This window comes from Eschrichtius robustus, chromosome X (assembly GCF_028021215.1).
Source record: "Eschrichtius robustus isolate mEscRob2 chromosome X, mEscRob2.pri, whole genome shotgun sequence".
In the NCBI taxonomy this organism is placed as follows: domain Eukaryota; kingdom Metazoa; phylum Chordata; class Mammalia; order Artiodactyla; family Eschrichtiidae; genus Eschrichtius; species Eschrichtius robustus.
The window spans coordinates 15,965,199-15,972,148 of record NC_090845.1 but is presented as its reverse complement, the minus strand read 5'-3'; the positions used below and the strand labels follow the sequence as shown (position 1 = coordinate 15,972,148).

General features: G+C 45.4%; 1 protein-coding gene across 4 annotated transcripts in view; it reads left to right on the top strand.

Moving 5' to 3' along the window:
* The first annotated feature begins 2,176 nt into the window (after positions 1–2,176).
* Positions 2,177–6,950, top strand: part of LOC137757137 (sex comb on midleg-like protein 2) — a 120,562-nt gene continuing 115,788 nt past the window's right edge. For 3 of the 4 annotated variants that reach the window (XM_068533760.1, XM_068533763.1, XM_068533762.1), the window contains exon 1: positions 2,177–2,251. The gene's annotated coding sequence lies outside the window, so the exon portion shown is untranslated. Of the gene's footprint in view, positions 2,274–6,950 lie in introns of all 4 variants that reach the window. The other variant, XM_068533761.1, reaches the window with a different exon arrangement.

Here is a 6,950-nt window from a genome sequence, read left to right as displayed (position 1 = left end):
AAGAATTTTTATTGAATGTTTATATACATAATCTATGACGAAAGCATATGATTGATGAGAAAGATGGAAGGGATAGTTAGGCGAGTTTCAAGTATATGTTCAGAAGCTGATTCTGCCACTTATTTGCTGTGTAATATTCAATTTCCTCGTCTGTAAAATGGGAATAAGGGTACCTACCTCATAAGAACTTTGTGAAAGAACATTATGAATATTGAAAATTATGTATCTAAAGAGGCTAGCATGATTCTCAGCACATGGTAGGTGCTCAATAGATGGTAGCTCTTATCATTATCAATAACTCATATTTAATATAACAAGGAGACACTTCTATAAATGCTTAGGTGAACAGAGTCATTGAGAAGATGTTCTAATATATAATGTGAATTACATTTTTAGAATAAGGGCTTCAGTAATTTCATGGAAAATATGGGAAAGAAATATGGGAAGTAGACGAGGCATCCCTGAGACAGGCAATTTACAATCAGAGTAGTATTTCTACAACTTAAGAAAGGGTCCATACATGTAAAAGAGGCATAAATGAGAACTCAAATCTTTCATAGAATGTAGAGATGACTTTCGAATATTTCCATTGCATCCGGATTAGAAAGACAATGGCCAGTAATTAAAAATTTGACTTTCCCCCCCACCTCCTGCTGTAGCCCATACTAAGGGTTTGCTAAGATTAAACTTAAACCTGTTTAATTTCTTTCTGTTAAGGGTACCTTTCTGGCTCTTAAAAACATTTTCGAACCTTCATCTTAGACCATTTCAACATTCCCTCCTATGTGATATATGTTATACAACTGATGGACCAAATCTTTCTTTAATATTTGCACATCAATGGGCTAGTTTTTCTATTTTTGCCTTCAAGTTTTCTTGAATTTTGCATTAACATTTACTTATTCATTTTTAAAGGATGCAAGAACAACTAGAGCAATTTGATCTTGTGCCATTCGCCAGTGTTCAGATACAATAGAAAATACTTTAATTTGGCCCTTGTTTAGCATTGCAAAAGTTGTGTCGTATGAAAATAATTTTATTCTGCATTGTAGAGAATGGCTATATTCCGCGGGTTTTTTTTTTTTTAATTTTAGGTTCCGATTTCCGAGTTATGATTTAAAAAATACTCATGTCCTATATACGAAGTTAAGCAGATCACGGATGCAAAACCTCCATCCGACTTTTGAAAAGAGTTGTAGAGAGAGAGAAGGCCTGCCAATGGTTTACTTTTGGCTAACACAGCATGTTGTATTATTTTTCAAACAAAAGTTTTAAATCTGCCTATACCCAACCTAACAATGAAGAATGGGAAGTTTTTCTCTGGATTTCTGTTTGCTACATTTTGTGCGGAGAGATTCCTTTTGGAGCTTTTTTTACGCCCGCCCTCTCCCCCTTGGTGCGACCTCCACCTGCGCAACCGGGGTGAGGGGGATAGGGCAGAGGAGACCCTAAAATGCACTCTCGAAGACGCTCCCGAGCACGCTCCCGAGCACCCTGAAACCTGTGAGCAAATTATTTTACTCTCCAGGTTAATCTAGTTCTCGTTAGCTCAAACCAGGGTTTAGAGGAACAACTAAATCCGGAATGTGGAGCTGGAGGGGAATGCGTGGCAAAAACCCATGGGAAAAAAAGAAAAGCTGTTTCAAGGACTATGCTGCAACCCGCGAAGGAGTGGCTTTTCTCAAGCTGCTCTAACGAGCTGCTTTTTCCTTGCTCATCGAACTTGCTTGAGTTCTTAGGGAAGCGCCTGCCTTTTCGGTGCGTGGCGAGGGTGGGCGGTGGCCGAGAGTCGAAGTCGATGGCCAAGGGAAGCGAGTTCCCATTGGATGAAACTTGACGCGGACCCTGGGTTCCCAATTGGGGGTCCACCACGGTCTTGGGTGCATGGGCTGCGACTGGCTTTTTTTTTTTTTTTTTTGGCGGGAGGGCAGATTGGGGCGGGGGGAGGATGAGGGAAAACTGCCAAGGGCTTTCCCCGAGTCGCAGAGTCTCATCGCTCGCCACCGCCCGCGCGGGCTTCCGTCTGAGCCCCGGGCTCTGGCCCCGCACGCGGCCGCGGTCAGAGGGCAAGCTTGCGGCAACCCCAGGGCACGCGGGCAGCGGGGCGGGGGGCGGGGCAGCGGTGGCGGTTGCGGGGCATGCGCGGCTCCGCGCGCGGCTTCTCAAACATGGCGGCGGCGGTGTGAAGACCGGTACCGGATCGCTGGACCAGTGTGACAGAATTTCGCTCTTTTCACCGACGAGACTCGAGGTGCGTGGCGACTCCAGGCCCCGTGAGTACCAGAGAGGCGCAGCTGTGGCGTCTGGGCTCTGGTCGTTGTCCGCGGGCGGGTGGGAGTCCTCGGCGGCGCGTCCCCCGCGAGGAACGCCCCCTCACCGCCCCGCGGGGTCCGGCCCCAGCTCGGCCCGGCACTCCGGTCACCCACTCTCGGCGGCCTCACCCTCGAGGGCAGAGCTCCCTTGCCCCTTGGCGGCCTCACCCCCAAGGCCGGGGCTCCCCTGCCCCACGTAGCGCTCTCCGCGACGCCCCTCACACTCACCCGGGGCCCGGTCGCCGGACACCGGCCCATCCCGCCAGCGGCGTTCGGGCGCCGGGCCTCTCTTCCCCAGTCGTCCCCTGACCCGAATCACGGACAGCACCCTCCAGAGCATCCTCCGGCCGTGGATGGGGCCGAGCTGGGGTCCCGGGACAGCGCGGGTGGGCGGCGGGGCTGAGGAGTAGGGATGATTTTGCGTGGTCTGGGCTGAAACTCGCCCGGGAGCCTTCCGGGGACTTGTGAGATAACTTTTGGAGTTTGGGAGGTAAACGTCAGTGCGGAAGGATGCGCCTGTGGCCGAGCGCGGGCTCGGGTCCCGGTGCCAGGTGTCCGTTGGACTTGTGGCCCGGGGCTCCGGACGGTTGGGTGGGGAGCAGCGCCGGTGGCTCGCCCTCGGGGGAGAAGCGGGGCGGGAAGGCGTGGCCCGCCCTGGGGGTGGGGTGCGGGTGGGAGTGGGGGCCGGAGAGCCGGGCTCCAGCTCTCCCCAGGAGCGGAGAGGCGGCCGCCGTGCTCTCGCGGCATGACTGGGTCAAAGGACCACTGTTGCCTTCACTTTGAGATACCGTTCTCGCTTTTTCCACCTGGATATTGGTTGTGCTACACCCTAGTGTGAATCGCTAGGGGGAGAGCGAGTAGGCGAATTTAATAGATTTTGCGTCTTGAGGTTATACGTTGCTTTGAGGGCTGAGCTGAAAATTCGCGCCGCCTTCCCCTCGCCCCCCCACCCCAAATGTTAGGGCAGCACAGGTATTTAGTTACAGGTTCCCGTTTAAGGTCTTGATTTTTTTAAAAAAAGGTTTTAATACGTTTGTCGTTCATTATAAAGTGTGATTACAATTTGGTGTTAGCCTCTTCTTTGAAGAATTAGAAGATTAACATTTATGACGTACCTATAGGGTGACTTTAGGACAGACATCTCTAGAAATGAATGGGTCGGTTTGGAGGGGAAAACTGAGGCAGGGAAAGTGAATACTTCTTTCTGATCATATGATTTGCGAAATTATTGGAGCTGGTTTTCTTCCGGAAAACAACTGCAGATGCTGCTGCATTTTTAATGCTCCCAGAGCTGTTCATATTTCTATTTTGGGGAAAGAGTATTATAAGATGTATAACATTTATGGAGTACAACTTCCTATGACAAGCAATTGTATTATAACAATAGTTCATAGACTCATATTTAAGTTTTCTCAATAACAGTGCTTGGAAATGTTCTTCAGTAATGACAGTTTTGCCTTTCTTGCCATTCTTTTTTTAAATTACGCGTTAAATAATGTATTTCCAAGGATGAATGTTCTTTCACTATGTTTGTGGTTTTGTATATTTAATGGCAGGAATGTGAAAATAGCTTTTGGAATTGAGTCCAATTGGGATTTTGAGAAAAGTTTGAGTTCTCACCTGATGCCTTGTATTTGTTTGGCTATGTCTTTATCCATATTCTTCAAAACAGTTATTTTTAATTTATTTTATTTATTTATTTTTGGCCGCGTTGGGTCTTCGTTGCTGTGCACAGGCTTTCTCTAGTTGCAGCAAGCGGGGGCTACTCTTTGTTGAGGTGTGCGGGCTTCTCATTGCGGTGGCTTCTCTTGTTGCGGAGCACGGGCTCTAGGCGCGTTGGCTTCAGTAGTTGTGGCTCGCGGGCTTCAGTAGTTGTGGCTCGCAGGCTCTAGAGCGCAGGCTCGGTAGTTGTGGCGCACGGGCTTAGTTGCTCCACGGCATGCGGGATCTTCCCGGCCCAGGGCTCGAACCCGTGTCCCCTGCATTGGCAGGCGGATTCTTAACCACTGCGCCACCAGGGAAGCCCCTGGAGTCAGTCTTAAAGAGGTGGTTTTTCTCATGAGGCAGTTGGTCAGTCTTTTTGATTTATGCTTCAGTCAGCACATTTTTATTAACTATCTGTGCTGCCTGTAGTATGGGGTTCAGTTCAACCTACTGCTATGTGTGCTGGTTTCTGGGGGTGTTTAAGGCTTCCCATTAGTAGTTTATTCCTGAAAATTTCAAGGTTGTAGTTAAAATCAATACAAATGTAGAACAAGTAGTCCTCTTATTTCAATGGCAAATTCAGGGAGTCAATGTTTTGGTCACAATTCTCGAAACAAAATTTGACTGTAACTGTGAATTATTTCTGACTTATGTAATATTGACTTTGTGCCTCTTTTGTTATGATTATGTTGATATAAAGATATATTTTTATGAGAGATTGTTTTCTGGGTCAAACAGGTAACATACTGGTTAGGTTTGAGAGAGAAAATGAATTACTGGTATAAATTGAAATCAGTATGGGCTCTGGATAGTGGGTAGTTTTTAATGCTAAGTAACTTTACTTCTATGACCAAGAAGTTTAGGCTGTAACAAGATATGAACTGATAATTTAGAGCACTTTCTTTTTTCAAAACGTTTCAGAAATCTCTCTGAGCTAAAAAATAACAAGGGTTATGATGGTCAGCTATAAGCCAGATGTGACTCTCATTTTCTTTTGGGTTTGTTCCTTTTTAGCTGCCTGCCTGTTCCTCCCAGATGCTTCCTATCGCCCCTCTTCCTGCCCCTGTTCCCTTTGCTGTTGGTGTCTGTTTCCGCATCAGTGAAATGGTCAGGGTAATCCTGCACTCTCTCACTGAGAAATAATTGATGATAGTAAAGTGCCTTGAGAAGGCTGAGTAAATGCCAAATTTTTTGAATGAAAATGATGTAGCCCCTTTTTCCACTTAAGGAAGATCCAAATCCCAATTTTAGTTTGAGCTCTTGCAGGGTGGGGAGAGAGGGAGGGAGGAGGAAAACTTCACTTGAATATTTTACTGCCCCTCTGTTTGTGTTAATAGAAATGACTGTTGGAACTTTGGTAACTGGAACACTGGAGGATGCAAAGGATCCTCTGCTATTTGAGTTATTAGTCACCTCTAGTTTTTTTTTTTTTGCCAGGTTACTCTGCTGCTTTTTTTCCCTTTAGGCCAGGTCAATTTTCATTCCAGTTGTGAATGGAAATCTGAGGTCATGTTCTCTATTAGGTCACCTCCCTGGGAGTCTCATTGTCTCCTCCTAGTAATATTCCTGGTTTTTAGGATATATAAGATATGAACAAAGTGAACTCTGCTAGCCATCAACGTTAGAGCCATGAGGCTATGGTATGAATATTGGTCTGCCATTGCCAGATATTTTGTAGTTTGGAGTGAGCAAATCAAGTGCCCCTAAGAATTTAAGGAACATTATTAGTGTCTGAAAATTACTACATAATATCCTAGAATTTGAAGTGATTGATGATTTCAGGAACCAAAGACGTGGAAATTTTGAAAATGGCAAATGTTGGTCATTTTGAAAGAAAAAGTTTACCCTTCCTTGGCTTGGAGTCTTTTTTTGTTTTTGGCTGTGTTGGGTCTTAGGTGCTGCGCGCGGGCTTTCTCTAGTTGCCGGGGGTTTCTCATTGCGGTGGCTTCTCTTGTTGCGGAGCACGGGCTCTAGGGCGCGCAGGCTCCAGTAGTTATGGCGCGTGGGCTCAGTAGTTGTGGCTTATGGGCTTGGTTGTTCCACGGCATGTGGGATCTTCCCGGACTAGGGCTCGAACCCGTGTCCGCTGCATTGGCAGGCAGATTCTTAACCACTGCGCCACCAGGGAAGTCCCGTCTTGGAGTCTTAATCTTTATAGTCCTTTCGTCTTGGGGAAATAAATAAGAGAAACCACTGCTCTTAGACTAAAATAGGTTGGTATAATTTAGTGATAAGTTTTCCAGACTCTAACTAATTTGAGCTTTGGTTACTCTAAGAGTAGAAATGACTTTACTGTAGCGATAACATCTCATTTTTTAAAAGATAGCAGAGATGACCATTCTTAAAGCAGGATAACTTTAGAAAATTTCAGAAACCATCTATGATTTGAAATATGCATATGTTGTTTGGTTTTCATGAGTAAGGCATTTTTGCTTATTTTGTCTTTACGTTGTCTAATAAGTAAACCTTGGCTACCTTAGAAATAATACTACTTGTGATTTTTATGCTAAGTGATTTCTACTAAACATATATCCCTAAACCTTTCTCTTACTTTCATTTTTTAGGCATGTGATGGAAAGGTTTTAGCATAAGAAATGAGAATATCTTACAGTGTTAACAGTGAAAGATTTGAGGCTCCTATAAGCAGTTTATATCATGGTGCTGTTCAACCTAATTTCATACTCATCTGACATAGACTAGGTGAATTCATTATTTAACCAAGGAGTTAAAAAGAAAAAAAAGATAAGCTTTGTATGAGTAATGAGCTGGGAAACATTTGAAGGTAGAGAGCATTTGACTACCTACTACTTGTGACCTGTGTTTATGGCTGTGGCTCCGCCCCTTCCTAAGTTTATAGGAGCAAATTGTTGTAAGAGCGGAAAGAGAGTACCCACCTTTTGTGGTAACATGCCATTGTAAACTTCAGGAGGGGCA